We start from the raw sequence: 12,198 nt of genomic DNA, 5'->3' as shown, positions 1-12,198 counted from the left end.
CTTTCTAAAAGTGTGTAAGTGGGAACCGCCAGTAGATGTTATTAAGACTTTTCCTCTTCACCTGAGTGAAACTCAATTTTGAAGGCTCATATTCCTTGATCAAAACCCTCTTAAGCTCTTTCGCACTTGGATAAAACAGGCAAATATAGTATATTGAGTAGTTTTCAAAGAGGAAATTCATTTTTCATGAACAGGTTGCTTGATATCTACTCTCAAAAGTGTCCAAAGTTACTGACAACGAGTATTGAGCCCCTCTCTCTCAGCACCACTGCCTTACTACAAAACCTTTCTACTTGATTTAGATTTCAGTTTGTGCCAGGACTTTCAAGAACATTGGGTTAGGTCAGGGTTTCTCAGCCTTGGCACTATTAACATTTGGGGCTAGATAATTCTTTCTTGTGGGGGACTTCCCTGTTTAGCAGCTTCTCTGGCCTCTACCCACTAGATTCAATCCTACCCCAGTTGTGACCAACAAAAGTATCTCCAGACATTGTCAAATCTCCGAGGGGCAAAGTTGCCAAGGGTGATTGGCTTAAGACACACCGTCTTAACATAACTGACTATGGCCTCATAATCACTATTTCGGAATGATCCCTTCTGGGATGTGGGTAAAAGCTTTCTCAAAAAAGATCAGTGAGCAATGCATCATCAACTCTGGAATCCACTGTTGAGTCATTGTTGTTAGGGGCCCTCGAGTTGATTCCGACTCATAGTGACCCTATAGGACAGAGTAGAACTGCTCCATAGGGTTTCCAAGGAGCAGCTGGTGGATTTGAACTGCTGACCATTTTGGTTAGCAGCTGAGCTCTGGTTATTTCCCTTTAAAAAAAATTTTTTTCTGTTTAATTTTTACTTGATTTAGTCTCCTATGTATATTAAGAAGATGACTTTTTATAAAATTTACAATTTACAAAGCTTTAACTTTTCTTAAGAGACTTTTATCCATTTATATTTGCTGCAATTACTTATGGAGCTCTTGTGGCACAGTACTTAAGAGCTACGGCTGCTAACCAAAAAGTCGGCAATTCAAATCCACCAGCTGGTCCTTCGAAATCCTATGGGGCCGTTCTAGTCTATCCTGTAGGGTCACTATATGAGTCAGAATCAACTCAACAGCAATGGGTTTGGGTTTTTTTGGTTTGCAACTACTTATGCTCAGATCTTCTCCCCACCTTGTGTCCACATCCTTTGCAATGTTAACTACGCAGCTTCTCCCATCAAGAGAGGGAGTCTTTTTCCCCACACCTGTAATCTGGGCTGGTCTCATGACTTGCTGTGACTGGTAGAATGCCATGGGAGTGTGGGAGTGGTGATGGGCTAGTTCCAAGAGTCGGCCTTAATAGGCCCAGCATGTTTTCGCTGTCTTGGGGCTCTGACACTGGCATGTGACCAAGGATGAGTGGTCTGCTTCAGAATGAGAGATACGTGAGGAAGAGCCAAATACACACGGTGACAGCCAATCTAGCCCCTAGAACAGTCACCTGGCACCCCCAGCTTATAGCAGATGCATGAGGAAGCTGAACCAAGACCATACTGTGATATTTTAAGTTCTCTATTGGACCTGGAGCCCTGGTGGCACAGTGGTTAAGAGCTCGGCTGCTAACCAAAATGTTGGCAGTTCAAATTCACCAGCCACTCCTTGGAAACCTTAATGGGGTAGTTCCACTCTTCCTATAGGGTCACTATATGAGTCAGGATCAACTCAACAGCAACAGGTTTGCGTTTGGGTTTATTGGACGTAGGGGCCATAGGGTTGCTCTGAGCTGGAATCCACTTGACAGTAACAGATTTGGTTTTTTGGTTTTTATTGGACATGCTTTTACTTTTGTTTCCTTTTTTAATTTTCTTTTTCTACTTGACTGATTCCATTTGTTTTATGTCCTTTTCTCGTCTACCGTGTTGAAGTTGTAGGTTATGTTTTTTGTTATATTTTGTTAACTTTACACTTTTAAAATCGTACATGACTGAAGCCTAAGTCTCAAACCCCAAGTGAGTTCTTTATTATCCTTCCAAGCAACACAGGAACCTGGGGACACATCTTAGTTTCTTAGTGCTGCTGTAACAGAAATACCACAGTGGGCGGCTTTAAGGGGCACATCTTAGTGTCTTAGTGCTGCTGTAACAGGAATACCACAGTGGGCAGCTTTAAGGGGCACATCTTGGTTTCTTAGTTCTGCTGTAACAGGAATACCACAGGGGGCGGCTTTAAGGGGCACATCTTAGTCTCTCAGTGCTGCTGTAACAGGAATACCACAGGGGGCGGCTTTAAGGGGCACATCTTAGTCTCTCAGTGCTGCTGTAACAGGAATACCACAGGGGGCGGCTTTAAGGGGCACATCTTAGTCTCTTAGTGCTGCTGTAACAGGAATACCACAGGGGGCGGCTTTAAGGGGCACAACTCGGTTTCTTAGTGCTGCTGTAACAGGAATACCACAGGGGGCGGCTTTAAGGGGCACATCTTAGTCTCTTAGTGCTGCTGTAACAGGAATACCACAAGGGGGGGCTTTAAGGGGCACAACTCGGTTTCTTAGTGCTGCTGTAACAGGAATACCACAGGGGGCGGCTCTAAGGGGCACAACTCGGTTTCTTAGTGCTGCTGTAACAGGAATACCACAGGGGGCGGCTTTAAGGGGCACATCTTGGTTTCTTAGTGCTGCTGTAACAGGAATACCACAGGGGGCGGCCTTAAGGGGCACATCTTGGTTTCTTAGTGCTGCTGTTACAGGAATACCACTGGGGGCGGCTTTAAGGAATGGGAACTTAGCTTCTCATAGTTTAAAAGACCCAAACCCAGTGCCCTCGAGTTGATTCCTCATAGTTTAGGAGGCTGAATTCAGGGCACTGGCTCTAAGGGGAGTCTTTCTCTGTCAGGTCTGGGGGATGGTTTTCTTCCAGCTTTTGTTTCTTGGTTCCTTGGTGATCTCCATGTAGGGTGGCATCTATCTTCCCCCATCTGTGCTTCCTTGCTTCTGTGCCTAATCTGCCCTTTTTTTTTTTAATCTCAAAAGTGATCGCCTTAAAATACACCCTACACTGATATGGCCTCTTAACATAACAAAGGAAACCCTATTCCCAAATGAGATTACATTCGCAGGCTCAGGGGTTAGGATTACAACAGATGGTGACTAATTTCTTTGTTTGCCACTACTTCTCGCACTCCACTCCTCCTTTCCAAGTTCAGTTTCTTGCTTATTGAGGTATTCCTGAATAGTTTCTTTAGTGAGTTTCTGAGAATATAAACTTTGCCCGAAAAAGAAAATTTTTTTTATCCTCTAACTCAAAATGAATCTGAAATTATGAACTGACAGTTATTTGACCCTCAGCCCACTGAAAATACAATTTTGTCATCTTCAGAAGTATTTCTAATTGCTAAGTTGTCATCCATATAGTGATCTATTCTCTTTAGGCAATCTGGGTTTCATATGTGGTTGCTTTAACGTTTTTTTCTTTAAAAAAATAGTGAAGTAAATAGATTTGTTTGCTTTATTTTTGTTTGCACTTTATTTGTGAGCTTATCCAGTATGAAGATTCGAATTTCTCCATCCTAGTAAATATTTGCAATTGCCTGTCCTCCATTCTATTTCTTCATTCTTGTATTCTTCCTAGAAATACATTTGGCATTCACATTCAATCCTTCATTTCTCTTTTTTAGACTTCCTTCTTTGGTTCTCTCATTCTCTGTTCAGCCATATCTCATATTCTGTTTGTGGTTTTTAAAATAATTTTATTTTTCATTTGTACAACTTCTATCTAGGTTTTTTTTTTATATAAATATTAGTCATTTTCTCTTGCTCTTTTATTATTGTTTATTTTTATTATTTATTATTATTATTTTATCCTACAGACATACTCATTCTATATTTAAAAAGTTATTTCTATAATATTCAATTCTGGAGGGTGGTTTTTCTATGAAATCCCTCATGACTGTTAATGTTCTTACGTTCACTGAAAATGTTAATTTGGCTCTTTGGCTGCAAGGATTGCTTGTGCTTTTGAGATCCCTTCTGTTAAGGCTCTGTTAGGTTTCATCCATCACCTAGAAACAGCTTTGAACATAATTTCTCCACTTAGGGTTCCAGCATCACTGCTAATGCCATGAATTCAGATTATATACCCACATATGTTGCACACCTGGGTTTTAGCTTATTTTAAGGGCTGTCTTCCAACACAAAGAGAGGCAGGTGGTTGGAATAAAAAAATATATATATTTGTTGCTAATTCTCTAGGCTTTGGAAAGAAGTTATTTTATTCCTCCTTTTTACTAGTTGGGCAGCCATCTGATGTTGCTGATTTGATGCTTATCATTCAGTTCCACCTTCCCAGCTTCAACAGCCTAAGAACAAGGCCTCTTTCCAGCAGCCTAAGACCAAGTGTCTATCTATATGAGGAGCCCTGGTGGCATGCAGTGGTTAAGGGCTTGGCTGTAACCCGAGAAGCTGATGGTTCCAACCCACCAGCCACTCTTCAGGAGAAAGATACAGCAGTCTGCTTCTTCTGTAAAGATTACCACCTTGGAAACCCTGTGGGTCAGTTCTACTCTGTGCTACAGCGTGGCTGTGAGTCGGAATCAACTCCGCGGCAGTGGGATATTCATCTCTATGTTAAGGAAACTCAGCACCCTGTTCCAAGTCTTTGTGGATTTAATCTAGAATGTTTAGTGCTTTGTTTATTATTTAACACACATAATTAATTTTCCATATTTATTTTGCTCTCAGTTTTGCTCCCTGTTGCATCTCCATTCTTAAGCTTAATAACTATTAAATAGGAAGTTCTCAACAATTAACTGTTGATTAAAATTACCATATTTTCACCAGTTACTGGGACTTGAATATATTGAAGTAATTTTAATATTTTCCTACTAATCTTTTTTTAATTAGAGCTTCCTTAATTTTAGATACTATTTTTCTTCATCCTCTAGCCTATTGACATTGAGGTTTTTTGTTAAAGACAAAGTAGCAGTGTACTTTAGGCAATACTACACATTTGAAAATATTTTCTGTTGCTGGTCGCTACAAGTTGGAATGGACTCGACGGCAATGGTTTTGGTTTGATTGGCAGCAAAGATAATTTGCTAAGTCTAATATTATTCCATCTCGAGCCCCTCAATAAACTATTTACATTGTTTCCATATCTTTTCACATTAAGTTTTGCAGAGCTGAAATCTAAATAACATTAAATCCTTTTCCAATGTTCCAAAGGCATATCGAATTTTTTAAAAATTGTGCAACCCAAGCATTTTATCTGCGTAAGTCTAGGCATGAATCTTCTTTTTAGTAATTCGCTGGTGCCTGGTAAACCTTTCCATACTTCATACATCATTTTTCAATTGATAATTTTTTCACTTCTCATTTGAATAACTTTGTGATCCTCTATACAAGTCTCTCGTTCAGTGACCATGGTTTTCTGTAGGTTGGATTTCTGCTGTTTTTTGGGTCTATCATAGCTGTTATTTTCTATCATTGATTGAATCTTTTTGTTCTTTTTCTTCTATATTCTGCAGTATTCCACTTTTGACCTATGTGTCTTCATTCATGTTAAACCAGTGTCAGTTTGATTCTCTATTCAATCAGAATCAAGTTCAGAAGAAAGCCCTTATAGTTTGGACTTCAATCTTTTTTTTTTTTAATCTTATTTATCTCCACTTGTATTTCAGACTAACCTTTCCTTATGAAACCTTGCCTATTTGCCACCTATTGAAAATAGCAATATTAGTTTACTGTGGATTCACTATGTACTGAGGATCTTATATCAGTTAACAGCACAGGACCAGGCAGCATTTTGTTCTGCTATACATAAGATCATGGAGCCCTGGTGGCGCAGTGGTTAAGACCTCAGCTGCTAACCAAAAAGTCGGCGGTTCAAACCCACCAGCTGCTTCATGGAGCAAAGTTGTGGCAGTCGACTTCTTCTGTAAAGATTAAAAAAAAAAATTGCTGTTGAGTAGATTCCAACTCATAGCACCCCTACAGGAGAGAGCAGAAGCGCCCCACAGGGTTTCCAAGAAATAGGTGGTAGATTCAAACTGCCAACATTTTGTTAGCAGCTGAGCTCTTAACGACTGTACCGCCAGGACTCCCTGTAAAGATTACAGTCTTGGATACCTATTAGGACAGTTCTACTCTGTCCTATAGGGTCACTACAAGTCGGCATCGACTGGATTTAACTAACAGCAACAAGCTTATACAATCATCATAACAAGTCTAACACGGAGGCGCTTTAATTGTCCACATTTTACACTTTGGGAATCTGAGACACAGAGTGAGTGAGGGTGTAACTTGCTCAGAGCAACCCAGCTTGGAGACGGAAGATCAAGGAAGACAACTGAGCCAGTCCAGCATCAGAGTCTGATTTCAGCATAGTGCCAGATTTTGTCTCTAAAAGTTGATTCTGGCTCCTCTGGTTAATCATTTTAGTTGCTTGTGTCTTCAGAATCATCAGTCACATCCATCTTTCTGCAGTACTTTTAGATATCTGTGGAATGTTTTAAAAAATTCAAACTTAAATGAGGGTCGACTTCTTCAGATTAGTTTTTGTAGTATATAATGGATACACTGGACCATTGGCTCAATTCCCTGTCTGTTGGTTTAGAATGTATAGCACTCATCTAAAACTAGAGAACAAATTGATCCACATAGCTCCTAACATTATATTCCATTCCTGGCAAAAAAAAAAAAAGAGCAGTTGTTTCACTTTGTGGAGTGGAGGGACCTTCTTTTACCCTCCTGTTTGTTTCTGTGACACTCTGATCCAATGAAACTATGAGAAACTATAATCCTTTGTGTACACTGCTTCTAGAGCCTTCCTGTCCTCTCTCCTTATCTACTGAAATTACCTTGTTGGAACTCCACATTTCAGAATTAATCTCACCATGCCAAACTCCCCTACTTCACATCTTGTTTTTTTTTTTTTTTTTTTTTTTTTTGAGGTTTACTGCTGCATTAAGGAATGTAGGAGAGAGAAAGTACAAATGAGGGGAGGGAAAGAAAGAACAATATTGTTGCTCACTCCAAAAACCTACTCCCACTATCCAAAGTAACTACTGTGAACTTTTAACATATACCTTGAGTACTTTTGCAATGACTAAGAGTACTTTTGCAATGACTATGTATAAGAAATAAAAATGAGTATGCAGGTTGATAGATAATACATATTTGTAAAAATGGAGCTTCAATATATCAATTTTGGAAGATGCTCTTTTCTTTTTCGGTAAATTGTGTCATTCCATTGCCAACATCATCTACAATACGCTTTAGAAACAGGCTGCCTATGAGCAGTCAAACTTTGAGTAATGAGGGAATCATAATTGAATTACTGTAGCTCAAAGTTAGATTGAAAAGGGGGGATTAATGTCAATTTTAAGGGACAAGTTTAAATTACTTCTTATTGAGGGCTTGTGTTGTATGTTATTTAAACAGAAAAAGAATCAGAATGTACCAAAGGCTTAAAGCAAGACATATCTCAAATAGAAAGTTAACACGCAAAGGTCCCTGTATATTTCAAAGACTAAAAGCCTGAATGATGTAGCAACAAGAAATTATATATAGTAGGGATTTAATTCAATAAAGAGCAGGGGTAATGAACTAGGCACCAGGCAATATTTCCAAGATGAAAAAGACCACACTGCCCCCTGGAGATAGACTTCAATCAGGTCAGAAGAGTTTCTCCAAAGTGTGCGTTCATTGCCACCTCCCACCCTACCACACACAAAGCTCTGGTATTTCCCAGTATGGCATGCTGGTAGTGTCCCTTCCCTACCCTACCCCAAGCCTCCCCCACCTTCCCCATCCCTGACATAGCCATCATTGTCCTGGACGTCTGGTGGAAGATGAAGAAGTCTGAAACTCTTAGAAAGGCTGGCTTGTGGACAGACAAGGAGAGCATCTCTGCACTGAAAAGTGATGATGACTCAGCCCTATTTATGAGGAAGTCATAAGTCACAGGCGAGTAGCTACCTGAAAATGGAATCACAACACAGTGTGCTGAGGGGCCATTTGATGTGCAGTGTAAGGATGGGGGAAGCACTCCTCATTCTGTCTTGGAGACAATTAAAGAACTCACAGAGAAGTCATCACTTCAACTTAGAATTCAATAAAGTTTGAGGAGGATTCCTGATGGCACAGTGGTAAAGAGCGTGGTTGCTAACCAAAAGGTTGGCAGTTCTAATCCACCAGCTGCTCCTTGGAAACCCTATGGGGAAGTTCTACTCCGCCCTCTATGGTTTCTATGAGTCAGAATTGACTTGACAGTAATGGGTTTAGTTTAGTGTTTTTTTTTTTTTAAGTTTGAGGAGGCAGGGCCAAGATGGTGAGTAGTCAGATGCTTCCGGTGAATCCTCTGACAACAAAGACCTGACAAAACAAGTGAAATGATTACATTTCTGACAAGCTAGAAGCCCTGAACATCAAAGGCAAAGTTAGAAAATGGACTGAGTGGCAGAGAGAGGGAAAGACAGTTCAGAAGCAGAGAGGAGTTGCTAGACCTGAATCACGGGGAACCCTCAGGCTGCGGTGGGCTGGTGGTAGGGTTTGACCACAGTTTCCTCAGGGAGAAACAGCCAGCTGTACAGCCTACTCACACCTCCGGAACCAGAGAAGAACAGCGCTCTCAGCAAAAGCTAAGTACTGGCGTATATTTTGCAGTGCCCCCAGCCCCGAAGCCAACTTCAGTGTCTGTCAATTTCCCTAGGCCTGAGATAGGTTCTGTTGTATGCCCTGAGCCATTCTCCTGGCATTGGAAAAGGAATAATTTCACAATTGGGAAAAAGATAATATTCCAGCTACACTAACCAGGGGCGCTCAGGACAGAAGTGGCTCCTGTCTGGGCATAAATGGTCCGTGGAATTTGAATACCTTTTCCCCCTGTATGGACCTATGTGGGCCTATTTCAGGAGAATAGACCCTTGTTGGCAGACTGTAACTGTTTCAGCTGTGCGGTGGAGAGGTGGGTGTTTGATGTTTGACAACACTTTGTCTATTGTACAGGGTCCTCACCTACCCACATCAGGGCCTAAGGCCTGGTGGCTCCACTCAGGTCACACAGCCACCTGCAACAGGGGTCCAGGGATAACTGGTACCTCCCAGTCCTTACAACCAAAAGCACTGGGTGCCCAAGGTCCTTCTGCAGAACCCTCCCACCTGTGCACTCTAGGGAACAGGGAGGCGCTTTCCTCACAGACACTCAGGAGACAGTTGTCAGCCCAGTGCCTTGTTCCGAGTGTGACCCCTTGCTGCAACCAGATACCGGTACCTACACCAATCACCTCGCTCCTCTAAGACTGTAGGACAGAGCCCGTACCACATGCTTGATGACCAACTACCTGGACACCTGAGCTGAATCCATACAAGAAAAGTGAATGGACTCCTAGGTTCATATACCTGGTAACAGCTCTAGCCATCTGGTGACAGGATGTTAGAGCTTCAAAGGTGAAAATAATTAAGCTAGAACACTCAAGCAACCTATTTAGACATATCAAAACAAAACAGAGCAAGAAGCTAGGATATAGTAAGCAAACATAAAATAAATTAATACAGTAACTTATAGATGACTAGGAGACAACAGTCAATATCAAATCACATAAAGAAGCAGACCATGATCACTTCAACAAGCTCTCAAAACAAAGAATCAAGGGATCTTCTGGATGAAGGTGCCTTCCTGGAATTACCAGATGCAGAATACAAAAGATTAATATACAGAACTCTTCAAGACATCAGGAACGAGATCAGGAAGGACATCAGGCAAAATGCAGAACAAGCCAAGGAACACACAGATAAAACAGTTGAAGAAATTAAAAAGGTTATTCAAGAACATAATGAAAAATTTAATAAGCTGCAAGAATCCATAGAGAGACAGCAATCAGAAATTCATATTAACAATAAAATTATAGAATTAGACAACTCAGTAGAAAGTCAGAGGAGCAGAATTGAGCAAGTGGAAGGCAGAATTGGTGAGACTGAAGACAAAGCACTTGGCACCAATATATTTGAAGAAAAATCAGATAAAAGAATTAAAAAAAAAATGAAGAAACCCTAAGAATCACGTGGGACTCTATCAAGAGAAATAACCTATGAGTGACTGGACTACCAGAACAGGGAGGGATAACAGAAAATACAGAGAGAATTGTTGAAGATTTGTTGGTAGAAAACTAACCTGATATCGTGAAAGATGAGAAGATATCTATCCAAGATGCTCACCGAACTCCACATAAGGTAGATGTTAAAAGAAAGTCACCAAGACACATTATAATCAAACTTGCCAAAACCAAAGATAAAGAGAGAATTTTAAGAGCGGCTAGGGATTAAATGAAAAGTCACCTACAAAGGAGAGTGAATAAGAATAAGCTTGGGCTATTCAGCAGAAACCATGCAGGCAAGAAAGCAGTGGGATAACTTATATAAAGCACTGAAGGAAAAAAAATCACCAGCCAAGAATCACATATCCAGGAAAACTGTCTCTCAAATATGAAGGCAAAATTAGGACATTTCCAGATAAAGAGAAGTTTAGGGAATTCGTAAAAACCAAACCAAAAGTACAAGAAATACTAAACGGAGTTCTCTGGTCAGAAAATCAATAATATCAGATATCAACCCAGGACTAGAACACTGGACAGAGCAATCAGATGTCAACCTAGATAGGGAAATCACAAAAATAAATCCAGAAAAAAAAATGCTCAAAACAGGGAAACAGCAATGTCATTAGGTAAAAGAAGACAACATTAAAACAATAAAGAAAAAAAAATTATAAATGTAGTCATAGATCTTTCACATGGAGAGGAAGACAAGGCGATATAGAGAAATAAAAGTTAGGTTTAAACTTAGAAAAATAGGTGTAAATATTAAGGTAACCACAAAGGAGACTAAAACCTTACTCACCAAAATAAAATACAAGGAAAAAAAAAATAGAGACTCAGCAGAAACAAAATCAACTACAACAAATAAGAGGAAAAGACAATATATAAAGATAAACTACTCAGCACAAAAAAATTAAGTGGGAAAAAGAAACTCACCAACACACAAAAAAAGACATCACAATGACAGCACTAAACTCATACCTATCCATAATTACACTGAATGTAAATGGACTAAGTGTACCAATGAAGAGACAGAGGGTGGCAGAATGGATAAAAACATGATCCATTTATATGCTGCCTACAAGAGACACACCTTAGGCTTAGAGACAAAAACAAACTAAAACTCAAAGGATGGAAAAAAAAAAATATCAAACAAACAATAATCAAAAAAGCAGGAGTGGCAATATTAATTTCTGACAAAATAAACTTTAAAGTTAAATCCACCACAAAGGATAAGGAAGGACACTATATAATGATTAAGAGGACAATATACCAGGAGGATATAACCATTTTAAATATTTGATAGGGCTGCAAGATACATAAAACAAACTCTAACAGCATTGAAAAGTGAGATAGACAGCACCACAATTAAAGTTCGAGGATTTTCCAGGAACCAAGGGAAGGGAAGAAACACATAATATCATACTTTGTTACTCTTCTTCCTTCTATGCAATGACATGAAATAATGAAACACAGCAGTCATAATCTTCATCGTACAGTAATTGCTGCTGTTTATTGAGGGTGTGACAAGCACTGTGTTCAAGACTGAATTGTGTTGGTGATCTTTTAGCTGTCCCTCCAGCCACTCTCTACCTTCCATTTTCACCCTACTTTTTTCTGTGTACTGGAAGCTGACTGTACTGACTGCTTCCTTGCCCTGGGACTTCCATTTGAAATTGGACGCTGAAGAGCACAGGTCTGTTGAAGGGAGAGAGGAGAATGAGGCCAATGTATTCATACTGCGCTCCTTCTCTGCAGGGCACCTCTGGGTCTAGCTGGGTCCCTCACTGAGAGATCACAAGTCTATAAGCCTCCTGCTCTGTACATTCCTCATTCCAGTTCCAGCAACCTTTGCCTCCGTGCCCAGGCCCTTAAGCCCCAGATTTCTGCATTATTCCCTCTGATTTCCCTTCACTTCACTTGTTGTTGTCAGGTGTTGTAGAGTGGGTTCTGACTCATAGTGACGCCAAGTACAACAGAATGAAACACTGCCAGGTCCTGTGCCATCCTCACAATCGTTGCTATGTTTGAACCCTTCGTTGCAGCCACTGTGTCAATCCATCTCGCTGAGGGTCTTCCTCTTTTTCGCTGACCCTTTGCTTAGGCATTTGAAAAAAGCACTCAATTTGAGA

This window comes from Elephas maximus, chromosome 27 (genome assembly GCF_024166365.1).
Source record: "Elephas maximus indicus isolate mEleMax1 chromosome 27, mEleMax1 primary haplotype, whole genome shotgun sequence".
Lineage (NCBI taxonomy): Eukaryota > Metazoa > Chordata > Mammalia > Proboscidea > Elephantidae > Elephas > Elephas maximus.
The sequence above is the reverse complement of the archived record's forward strand: the minus strand, read 5'-3'. Positions refer to the sequence as shown.